General features: G+C 38.4%; 1 pseudogene; it reads left to right on the top strand.

The window, feature by feature from the left end:
* The first annotated feature begins 1,046 nt into the window (after positions 1-1,046).
* On the top strand, positions 1,047-3,081 carry LOC141514379 (heat shock cognate 71 kDa protein pseudogene; annotated as a pseudogene).
* The last annotated feature ends 8,877 nt before the right edge of the window (positions 3,082-11,958 follow it).

The following is an 11,958-nucleotide window of genomic DNA, read 5'->3' as shown; positions in this document are numbered from 1 at the left end:
AAGATGTTCTGAGAAGAGAAGAAATTCATCTTCAGGAACATGAAAAAACAAATCTGAGGAGATGTCTAAGGCTATAAGGAATGTTTCTGGATATTGTCAGGGAGTCAATCAGTAAGTAATCATCTGGGAGAATAGTAGGAAGTGATACTTTGAGAAACTCTCACTTCCCACTCCAAACTCTTCTAAAGAGTATAGAAAATGCACCAGATTGAATTCTGATGTAGAAATTCAAGAAAAAGTTACAGTGAGTCATTTTTCCATCCCTGGTTGGCATAGAGAGACACAAATTCTGCCTAAGTGCTGCAGTATGCCATACATGGTATGTTCCAAAACAAAATCCGTCCCCACTGTCCATAGGCTTCTCTGTCTCTCTATATACCAAGGATGGATGGGAAAATGACTCACTGTAATTTGCCCTGCATCAAACCACTTTGGGATATCTGAAAACTTTCAGATCCTGAACCTGAGTTGTCTGTGAGATTTTGGAATACTAAGTATTCCAAGAAAGCAATAGTTCCAACCCAGATTTTTCTTACTGAAGTTCACAGAGCCCAGTCCTAAAATCAAGTCTGAAGTCATGAAGTAAGTTGCAAGGATAAGCAAATAAATAACTATATATGTAGATATGCATAATATACATACATATATTATATACATGTGTATGTATGTACATACATATGTATGTATATATGCATATATATATGTATATGTTCCAGAAGAGAATGACTCAGAATATTTACAAGTAAAATCTCAAAGAAAAACCAGTTTGGGAACAAATTCAACTAGAATTCCTGAAAGAGATGAAGCTTGTTTAAAAAAAAGAGTTTAAAATGTCTTTATTAATGAAATGAGAGTGGTAGAGGAAAAAATTACAAAAGAAATTAGAATTATGAAAGAAACAATTGTACATTAGTTTGTCACAAGAATTATACAACTTTGCTAAAGCAAAAAATCCATTAAAAATGAGACTGCTTGAAAAAGAAAGTAATGATTTCATGAAACAACATTAGATATTAAAATGAAGACAAAACTCTCTTAAAAAAGAATGGGGGGGCTATTCAGCGCAGCAGCAGCCCTTTTTCTCCTCCAGTGTGGTCAGCGACGACCTCCGACTCCCCAGTAACCATGTCGAAGGGACCCGCAGTTGGCATTGATCTCGGCACCACTTACTCCTGTGTGGGAGCTTTCCAACATGGGAAAGTGGAGATCATTGCCAATGACCAAGGAAACAGGACCACCCCAAGCTACATTGCCTTCACTGACACAGAACGTTTAATTGGTGATGCCACAAAGAATCAAGTTGCAATGAACCCCACCAACACGGTGTTTGATGCCAAACGTCTGATTGGTCGAAGATTTGATGATGCAGTTGTGCAGTCAGACATGAAGCATTGGCCTTTCATGGTGGTGAATGATGCAGGCAGACCTAAGGTCCAAGTGGAGTATAAAGGGGAGACCAAAAGTTTCTACCCAGAAGAAGTATCTTCAATGGTCTTGACTAAGATGAAAGAAATTGCTGAAGCTTACCTTGGGAAGACTGTCACGAATGCTGTGGTCACAGTACCTGCCTATTTCAACGATTCCCAATGTCAGGCCACCAAAGATGCTGGAACCATCGCTGGTCTCAATGTGCCCCATATCATCAATGAGCCAACTTCTGCTGCTATTGCTTATGGCTTGGACAAAAAAGTTGGTGCCAAGAGAAATGTGTTGATCTTTGACCTTGAAGGTGGTACTTTTGATGTCTCCATTCTTACCATTGAAGATGGCATCTCTGAGGTCAAGTCCACAGCTGGGGACACCCACTTGGGTGGAAAGGACTTTGACAACCGTATGGTCAACCATTTCATTGCTGAGTTCAAGTGAAAACACAAGGAAGACATCAGTGAGAACAAGAGGGCTGTTCGCCATCTCAGCACTGCTTGTGAACATGCAAAATGTACCCTCTCTTCCAGTACCCAGGCCAGTATTGAGATTGACTCCCTCTATGAAGGTATCAACTTCTACACATCAATCACCCGAGCCCGTTTTGAGGAGCTGAATGCTGATCTTTTCTGTGGCACCCTGGACCCTGTGGAAAAGGCATTAAGAGATGCTAAGCTAGATAAATCACAGGTTCATGACATCGTTCTGGTGGGTGGTTCCACTCGCATTCCCAAAATCCAGAAGCTTCTGCAAGACTTCTTCAATGGCAAGGAACTCAACAAGAGCTCCTGATGAGGCTGTTGCTTATGGTGCAGCTGTCCAGGCTGCCATTCTGTCAGGAGATAAGTCTGAGAATGTGCAGGACTTGTTGCTTTTGGATGTCACTCCTCTTTCCCTTGGAATTGAAACTGCTGGTGGTGTGATGACAGTTCTGATCAAACGTAATACCACCATTCCCACCAAGCAGACACAGACCTTCACCACCTATTCGGACAACCAGCCTGGTGTGCTTATTCAGGCTTATAAAGGTGAAAGAGCTATGACAAAGGATAACAACCTGCTTGGCAAGTTTGAGCTCACAGGAATTCCTCCAGCACCCAGGGGTGTTCCTCAAATTGAAGTGACATTCAACATTGATGCAAATGGCATTCTCAATGTTTCTGCTGTGGATAAGAGCACAGGCAAGGAGAACAAGATCACCATCACCAATGACAAAGGTTGTCTGGGCAAAGAAGACATTGAGCGTATGGTTCAGGAAGCTGAGAAATACAAGGCTGAGGATGAGAAGCAGAGAGACAAGATGTCCTCCAAAATTTCCCTTGAATCTTACGCTTTCAACATGAAGGCTACTGTAGAGGATGAAAAATGCAAGGGAAAATTGGTGATGAAGACAAACAGAAGATTCTTGACAAATGCAATGAAATAATCAACTGGCTGGATAAGAACCAGACAAATGAGAAGGAAGAATTTGAGCATCAGCAAAAAGAATTGGAGAAAGTCTGCAACCCCATTATTACTAAGCTGTACCAGAGTGCAGGGGGAATGCCAGGAGGCATGCCAGGAGGAATACCTGGTGGGTTCCCAGGGGGTGGAGCAGCCCCATCCGGAGGTGCTTCTTCTGGACCCACCATTGAAGAAGTCGATTAAACAAAGCAGAAGAAAGAGCATTCCACACAACTTTCCAAAAATTGAAGGACTCAAATTTTAGCTACGGCAGTAGCCAGTTTAAAAGTAACATTTAAGTTACTGTATAAATCTGGGCATTCTGAATACTTGAATGTGTGCAGAGGGAGAAGTGAACAACACTGCACTTTATCAGTATTGCAAAAAAAAGTGGAAATGCAATTCTTTGTCCTGGAAAATAAAGTATTTAAAATTGGCACCTAAAAAAAAGAATGGGGGGGGGCTGAGCCAAGATGGCAGAGTAAAGGCAGGAATTCTCTTGAGTTCTCAAAGATCTTTAAATAATTACTTTAACCAAATTCTAGAGTGAAACAATTTTTCAGCTCAAGACAACTTGGAAGATGTGCATGAAGGGTCCTAGACCAGACCTGGAAAGTCATCCTTCAAGGAATGACTGCTTCACAGATGGTAAGGGTGTCAGTGGAGACTGCAGAAGTCTCTTTGCTATTCCTGAGTCAGGACTCTGTGGCTTTGCCCATACTCAGATCCAGGTCTCAGTTTGAGGTCTCAATCTCAGGAAAAGGAGAAGAAGCACAGCGGAGCTTATGGCCTGCAGCAGAGCAGGGACTCTCCTAATGGTTCAAGGTTAGAAAGGAGTGCTTGTGGTCATCCTCAGACAGAGCACAGACCAGGCAAATAGTCAAAGCCTATCATGAGACCTTGGAGAAATTGAAAATTTGCAGATTCCTGGGGTTGTCCTTGAAAACAGTTGCCAAAACCCTCAAAAGCTTGGTACAGTGTGTCTTCCACCCTGGAAGCAGAGTCCCACCCTAACAAAGAGTTAAAAATAGGCTGGGGAAATGAGCAAATGACAGAAGAAAACAAATCCAACCATTGACAATAACTTTGGTTCTTTGGAGGAACAAAATATACATTCAGAAGATAACAAAGTCAAAGCTCCTATATCAAAAACCTCCAAGAATATATGAATTAGTCTCAGGCTATGGAAGAGCTCAAGAAAGGGGAGGCAGAGGAAAAATTTGGAAGAGAAATGAAAACAATGCAGGAAAATCATGAAAAATAAGTCAGCAGCTTGGTGAAGGAATTACCAAAAAACTTTGAAGAAAATAACTCTTAAAAACCAGTTTGGGTGAAATGGAAAAAAGGCTCCAAAAGGCCAATGAGAAGAAGTAGAGTTGGCCAGGTGGAAAAGGAGTACAAAAGTTCTCTGAAGAAAATAATTCCTTAAAATGCAAAATGAAGCTAAGGGAAGCTGATGACTTTGTGAGAAATCAAGAAACAGTAAAACAAAACCAAAAGGGGTAGCTAGGTGGCACTGTGGATAAGAGCACAGGCCCTGGAGTCAGGAGTACCTGAGTTCAGATCTGGCCTCAGATACTTAATAATTACCTAGCTGTGTGGCCTTGGGCAAGCCACTTAACCCCATTACCTTGCAAAAAAACCTAAAAAAACCCAAAAAGAATTAAAAACTAGAAGAAAATGTGAAATATCTCATTGGAAAAACACCTGATCTGGAAAAAAGATTCAGAAGAGGTAATTTAAAAGTTATTGAAATATCTGAAAATTTTAACCATTAAAAGAGCCTAGACCTCATTTTTTTTTCAAGAAATTCTACAGGAAAACTGCCCTTATATCCTAGAAGCAGAGGGTAAAATAGAAATTGAAAGCATCTATCATTTACCCCCTGAAAAAGATCTCAAAATGAAAACTGCCAAGAATATTATAGTCAAGGACTCCCAAGTAGGACTGCCAAGTAAAGGGAAAAATATTACAAGCATCCAGAAAGAAATAATTCAAATATTGTGGAGCTATAATCAGGATAACACAAGATTTGCAACCTCTACACTAAGGGCTTGTAGGGCTTGGAATATGATATTCTGAAAGGCAAAAGAGCTTGGATTACAACCAAGAATTAACTTCCCAGGAAAACTGAATATACTCTTTCAGGGGAAAAGATGGACATTCAATGAAACAGGGGACTTACAAACTTTCCTGATGAAATGACAAGAACTGAACAGAAAATTTGATCTTCAGGTATAGGACTCAGATGAAGCATAGAAAGGGTGGATGGGAAGAGCAAATCATGAGGGACTTAATGATATTGAACTGCATATATTCATGCATGGGAAGATAATACTGATGACTCATTTGAATCATCTCATTTATGAGGGAAATTAGAAGGAGCATGTCTGGACAACGTACAGGAGGGAGTTGAATTTGAAGGTAGAATATATTAAAAAGATGGAGTTAATAGGAGTGAAAGGGAAAGGAGAGGTAAAAGGGGGAAAGTTATTTCCAAGAAAAAGCTTTTGCAGTGGAGTGGAAGAGAGGGAAGGTAAGAGGGGGGTGAGTGAGCCTTACTCTCTACAGATGTGACTCAGAGAGGGAATAACATATATACTTAATTGGCAAAAGAAATCTATCTTATCCTAGAGCAAAATAGGAGAAGAAAGGGATGGAGAAAGATGACAGCGGGGTGGAAGGGGAAGATGAAAATAATAGAAGAGAAGGAAGATCTTGGGAGCAGGAAGTCAGATGCAATACACTTTTAAGGAGGGACAGCATGAAAGGATAGAGAGAATGGAATAAATGGGAGTGGGTGAAATAGGATGGAGGGAATATAGCTAGTAATAGCAATTGTGGGAAAATTTTTGAAGTAATTTCTCTGATAGTTTTTTTTTTACTTTTTGCAAGGCAATGGGATTAAGTGATTTGTCCAAGGTCACACAGCTAGGTAATTAATAAGTATCTGAGGCCAGATTTGAACTCAGGTCCTCCTGACTACAGGGCAGATGCTCTCTGTACCCCCTAGTTTCCTCACCTTTGATGGACTTATGACAAAAAAATTCTATCCATCCCAAAGACAGAGCTGATGCTGTCTGAATACAGACTGAAGCATACCTTTTCCCCACATCATTTTATTTTTCTTAAGGTTTCTCTTTCTTTCTTTCTGTGTGTGTATGCGTGTGTGTGTGTGTGTGTGTGTGTGTGTGTTATGTTTACTTTTACAACATGACCATTGTGATAAATGTTATTCTAGCTACACATTTTTAATCTACACCAAGTAACTTGCTTTCTCAGTGGGGTGAGTGGAGTAGGAAGAAAGGAGAGAAATGGAATTCAAGGTTTTGAAAGCAAATATTGAAACTTACTTTTGCAAAATAAAATAAAAAAGAATAAAATATAAAGTAGCAAAACAAATAACAAAAACGATTGCCCTAGAAAACAGTTCGTGGAAAAAAATGAATCATTGGATTACCTGGATCCCATGTCTTTAAAAAGAGACTAGATATCATATTTTAAAAAAATCTTAAAGAAAACTGCCCCGATATTCTAGAATAAAAAGGCAGAGGGCAGCTAGGTGGTGCAGTGGATAGAGCACCGACCCTGGAGTCAGGATTACCTGAGTTCAAGTCCGACATCAGACACTTAATAACCTAGCTGTGTGGTCTTGGGCAAGCCACTTAACCCCATTGCCTTACAAAAATCTATAATAACAATAATAATAATAATAATAATAATAATAATAATAATAATAATAATAATAATAGGCAGAGTTAAAAGGGTAAGAATCTACTCATAACTCTTGTGGTTTTTTCCAATTTTTTCCAAATTCCAATGTATTCTTATAGCTAAGAAATGCTTACCTAGTAAAACTGAATATAATCTGACAAAGTGAAAGACTAGATCTTTAATGAAATAGAAGAATTCCAAGCACTTCCTATGAAAAGGTCAGGGCTGTGTAGGAACTTCAAAGTTCAACACAGGAATTAAAAAAAAAACACAAAAATGTAAACACAAATAAACAATGATAAAGAATTAAACAGTGATAGCTTATATTCTAAAATGGGGAGATGATACATGTGTCCCCTCTGAACCTAGTCATCATCAGGGGTCATAGAGGGAGTCTAATTAGGCAAGACCTAGAAGTAGTTATATTATATTTTGATGATTTTAAGAAAATAGAAAGAGAGGGGAAGAGTAATACACTTGGGGTCTAGGAGTAGGGAAGGTTAGGGAAAATTATCTCACATAATCAAGTTGCACAAATAGACAAATAAGGAGGAAGGGTTGTAGGGAGCAGACAGTATTTGAACTCTTTTTTAAACTAGTCAAAAGAGGGAAGAATACATATGCCCATAGTTAGATATATAGAGAGATACATTTCACTCTCTATCCAACTGTGGGTTAAATTGGGGGGGGGGAGAATTAGAGCAAAGGTAAATCAAGTGAAGAATTTGTTCTTGTACTTTAAAAACTATAGATTTTTGAGGAGTCAAAGATAGAAATATGTGGGAGTATCTATCATTTGAGAAATGACTGAACAAATTAGAGCATATAAATATGATGGAATGCTTTTGTACTATAAGAAATGATGAAGATGATTTCAGACAAACCTGAGAAGACTTATATGAGCAAATTCAGTCAGGTACACAGGACCAGGAGAATGTTTTGTACAATGGTAAACACAATTTTGAAATAATTAGGAATTCTGATCAGTGTAATCACCAAACATAATTCCAGAGAACTAAGGATAAAACCTTCTATTTACTTCCTAATGTAAATCCAAAGGACTGGGAAAGGAAATGAGACATATATTTTTTTGGACAGGCCAGTGAGAAAATTTTGTAATAGGTTTTGTGTTGCTGTTATTGCTATTGTTTCTGTTGTTGTTTTACTCAGTTGGGGGGTAGGGAGATTTGGGGATGGAAGGAGAAAATAAACATTTTTGCTAATCAAAATAATCTAATTTTTTAAAAAGAACCTACAGGTCATTTTCAGACAAAAAAAATTAACAAGAAAAACTTCAAATAAAAACACAACTTAGTGCTGCATTTGGCTTAACCATTCTGGTTTGAACAAGGACCCAGATTCAAAATTTCACAGAAAATTGGCACTCAGTAAGTTGGTATAAGCATGAATTTTCAAGGGCCAGGGGCCCACTCATGTCAAGGAGGCCTGAAAAGATTTGATAGGAATATTTACACAGAAAAGAATCTAAACAAGAAGTCATATCTTAAAGGTAGATTTGGTTGGGAAAGGTAATCTGTACCAGAATTCCTAATCAGGGTAGGGGAAACTTCTAGGATCACCTGTGAATACCCAACTTCAATGTACAAGTTTTCTAATTAGGTCAGGAATTGTGTAAGAGTGTGAATTGATAATCAGGAACTTCAGGAGTGAGAGTTGGAGCCTTGTCTTATCAGGAATTGAGATTATTTATGTTTGGCACAGAATCAGAATGAGTCAGAGCAATGGAAAAATACGGGCTCTCTGCTATTGTTTCTATGCTTGTAGTCATTAGGACCACTTAACCTAAGTGATTCCCATATTGATTCCTATCATTTATAAATAGAACATCAAGTATTACATTTCAAAAATCACAATTACTATACATAGCTACAAGATCAGCTAGAATTTCTAGAAAAAAATAAAGCAGGAGTGTTGTTATTTTCAAAGTTGTAAGAGTTTTGGTAAAAGAACTTGGAAAGAGAATAAATACCTTAGTATAAGTATAAAACCTTACCCAAGTTACAAACTCTTTGAGAATTAGGATGACTCAAACATAAGTTAATATCTCAATGAGACAATGAGAACTATTAAAATAAAGCCAAAACACTGAAAAAATAAGAAAAATTTAAGGTTATTAATAAAATTTTATTATTGAAAATTTAAAAACCTGGTCTGGAAAAAGGTCAAGGAGAGAAAATTAGAATAAGTCAACTACCTAAAACCCAGTAAAAGCAAAAATTTGGACATACTATTTTAAGAGATCATAAAAGAAAATTGCTCTGACCTATTAAAATTAAAGGATAAAATGAAAAGTTACTCTAGAATTATGAATTCTCTCTCTCTGCCTCTCTCTCTCTCTCTCTCTCTCTCTCTCTCTCTCTCTCTCTGTCTCTGTCTCTGTCTCTGTCATTGTCTCTCTAGTGCTGGACCTAAAATCAGAAAGACTTAGGGATCACTAAGTGGATGGAGATACATGGCAGCTCTTTACATTAACTCTGGTACTGGTACAGGCTAGTTGAAAGAGAATTAATGACATTTTAGGCAGCTTAGTACAGATGACCATCTCTAGCAACTTATAAGAATTAGTGATTATGTAGTTAAGTGGCTCTATTTTCACTATATCCACATAATATTCCTGGATATTCTTATTTCTCATCATTTCCTTACATTGGAAGATCCATTGTGAACTTCAAAGATTGTCATCACTCGCTACATGAATCAGATGGCTTGGATCCAGGACTGGATCCTTCTAAAGTGAGGAGGCAAAGTTTGAGATTTTGGGTGTTTATTCTGCTATATTCTGTCACTTCATCAAGGGACTGACACACTGCTTGTCTTTTGATTTTCCCACTATCTTTTTGATTTAGTGGTTCTTTTCCTCTTCCAATGTGCCTGTACCAGGTGTTTGGAATCCCTGAGATGAGTTGTCCATATTGGCTCTAGTACTTGAAAGTCCTCTAGAAGACCTTTTAGGATCTTGTTGCCAAGGTGGAGTGGAATGTTGTAAGAATATTTGACAAGATGCCCTGACATGTGGGCTGGACTATTTCTTTTCCTTAAAAGGAAGAGGTTGTTGACCTGTAGTCTTAATTGACTCAGGAAACTAAAGGGTCAGGCTATTGACACAGCTCAAAGTCATGTCTTAGGTACAGAAACAGGGTAAAAATAATCAACTCACTCCTCCCCCAGGCTTATGGCTGGCAAACCAGCAGCATGACCATTTCTGGTACAGGAGATAGAACATTCAATGTCATATTTTTTAATAAGAAATCTTTCCTCTGCTAAGACTACCTAACTTTCCTTTTTTGTAAGATGAAAAATAATTATTTTGTTTTATTCTAATCTTGTTTTATCCATACCCACTTGCTGTTGTCCTATATCTGTCCTCTTTCTCAGCTAAACTCCTTGAGAAGGCCACTTACAATTGGTCCCTCCACTTCCTTTCACCTCACTTTCTTTTTAACTCCCTAAAGTCTGTCCAGACTTGATCATTGAACCAAAACTGGTCTTTCCAAATTTATCAGTGACCTACTAATTGCCAAATCCAATGGCCTCTTCTTAATTCGCTTCCTTCTTAACCATTTTGAAGGCTTTGACATTGTCAAATACCATCTCCTTGATACTCTGTTCTCTCCAGATTTTCAGGACTACTTTCTCCTGTTTCTCTTCATATTGTTCAGGCTGCTCCTTAATCTCTTTTGCTGGATTTTCATCCAGGTCACACCTGCTAAAACTAGAGACCCTGTTTCTCTTTTCTTTATATACTATTTCACTCGATGATTTCATAAGCTCCAGTAAATTTAATTATTATATGTATGCTCATGATTCTCAAATCTACTTTTCCAATCCTAATCACTCTGCTGACCTGCAGTCTTGAATCTCCAATTGTCTATTATTAGACATTTCAGGTTGGATGCTTTTTAGATGTCTTAAACTCAATGTATCTAAAACCAGACATATTATCTTTCCTGTCTAAACCCTCTATACTTTCTACTTTCCTTGTTATATGAGAAGACATCACCATCCTTTTAGACTCCCAGCCTTGTAACCTAGATGTCATCTTTAACTCACTCTCTCTTGATGTCATATCTAATGCCCAATCCCGGCATTTCTGGAGCAGCTAGGTGGTGGAGTGGATAGAGTCCTGAACCTGGAGTCAGGGAGATTCATCTTCCTTAATTCAAATTTGGCATCAGACACTTTACTGGGTGTGTGACTCTGGACAAGTCATAGCCCTGTTTTTTTCAGTTCCTTTCTCCCTTCTCTCTCCTTCCTTCCTTCCTTCCTTCCTTCCTTCCTTCCTTCCTTCCTTCCTTCCTTCCTTCCCTCCCTCCCTCCCTCCCTCCCTCCCTTCCTTCCGTTGATGTACTATGCAATCCAATGTCACTAGCCTTCTTACTATTTCTCACACATGACCTATCACCTCTCAACTTTGAGTATTTTCTGTTTTTTGTTTTTGTTTTTTTAGATTTTTGCAAGGCAAATGGAGTTAAGTGGCTTGCCCAAGGCCACACAGCTAGGTCATTATTAAGTGTCTGAGAGCGGATTTGAACCCAGGTACTCTTGACTCCAAGGCCTGTGCTTTATCCACTAGGCCACCTAGCCACCCCAACTTTGAGTATTTTCACTTGCTGATCCCCAAGCCTAGAATTCTCGCCCTTCCCACCTCTGCCTCCTAACTTCCCTGGTTTTTTTTCTGTTCCCAGCTAAAATTTCACTTTTTGTAAATCCTACTTTCTATAAAAAGCTCCTTTTGTGATCCTTCTTAATGCTGGTATGTTTCCTTTAAGATCATCTCCAATTTAGACTGTATATATCTTGTTTGTATAGAATTGTTTATATATTACCATTCCCATTAGACTATGACCTTCTAGAAAGGAAGGGCTGGTTATTTTGCCATTTTTTTTGGGGGGGGAACAAAGTTGTCCTACACATCTAACATAAAGGTGCCATGGATGATTCACAGCGAGAGATAACTAGATATATCTCTAGCATCTTCTTCAGTTCTTCTTCAAGGAGGAAGGAAGTTAGGGATCAGACATTGGCTCCTCTGCTCTCCTTAAGAGGTATACCAGGCTAAAATCTACTCCCTTATATTATTATTATTATTATTATTATTATTATTATTAGGGTTGTCATTTCCAGATTCTAGGTAACCCTTGATTGCTATTCATTAACAGGAAAAGAAGGACATCAAATGTATTTATTTATTTAGGTGTTTTTTTTTTGGCAACGCAAATGGGGTTAAGTGGCTTGCCCAAGGCCACACAGCTAGGTAATTATTAAGTGTCTGAGATCGGATTTGAACCCAGGCACTCCTGACTCCAAGGCCAGTGCTTTATCCACTATGCCACCTAGCCGCCCCAGGACTTCAAA

Source organism: Macrotis lagotis, chromosome 2 (genome assembly GCF_037893015.1).
Source record: "Macrotis lagotis isolate mMagLag1 chromosome 2, bilby.v1.9.chrom.fasta, whole genome shotgun sequence".
Taxonomy (NCBI): Eukaryota; Metazoa; Chordata; class Mammalia; order Peramelemorphia; family Peramelidae; genus Macrotis; species Macrotis lagotis.
This window is presented reverse-complemented; position numbering and strand designations above follow the sequence as displayed.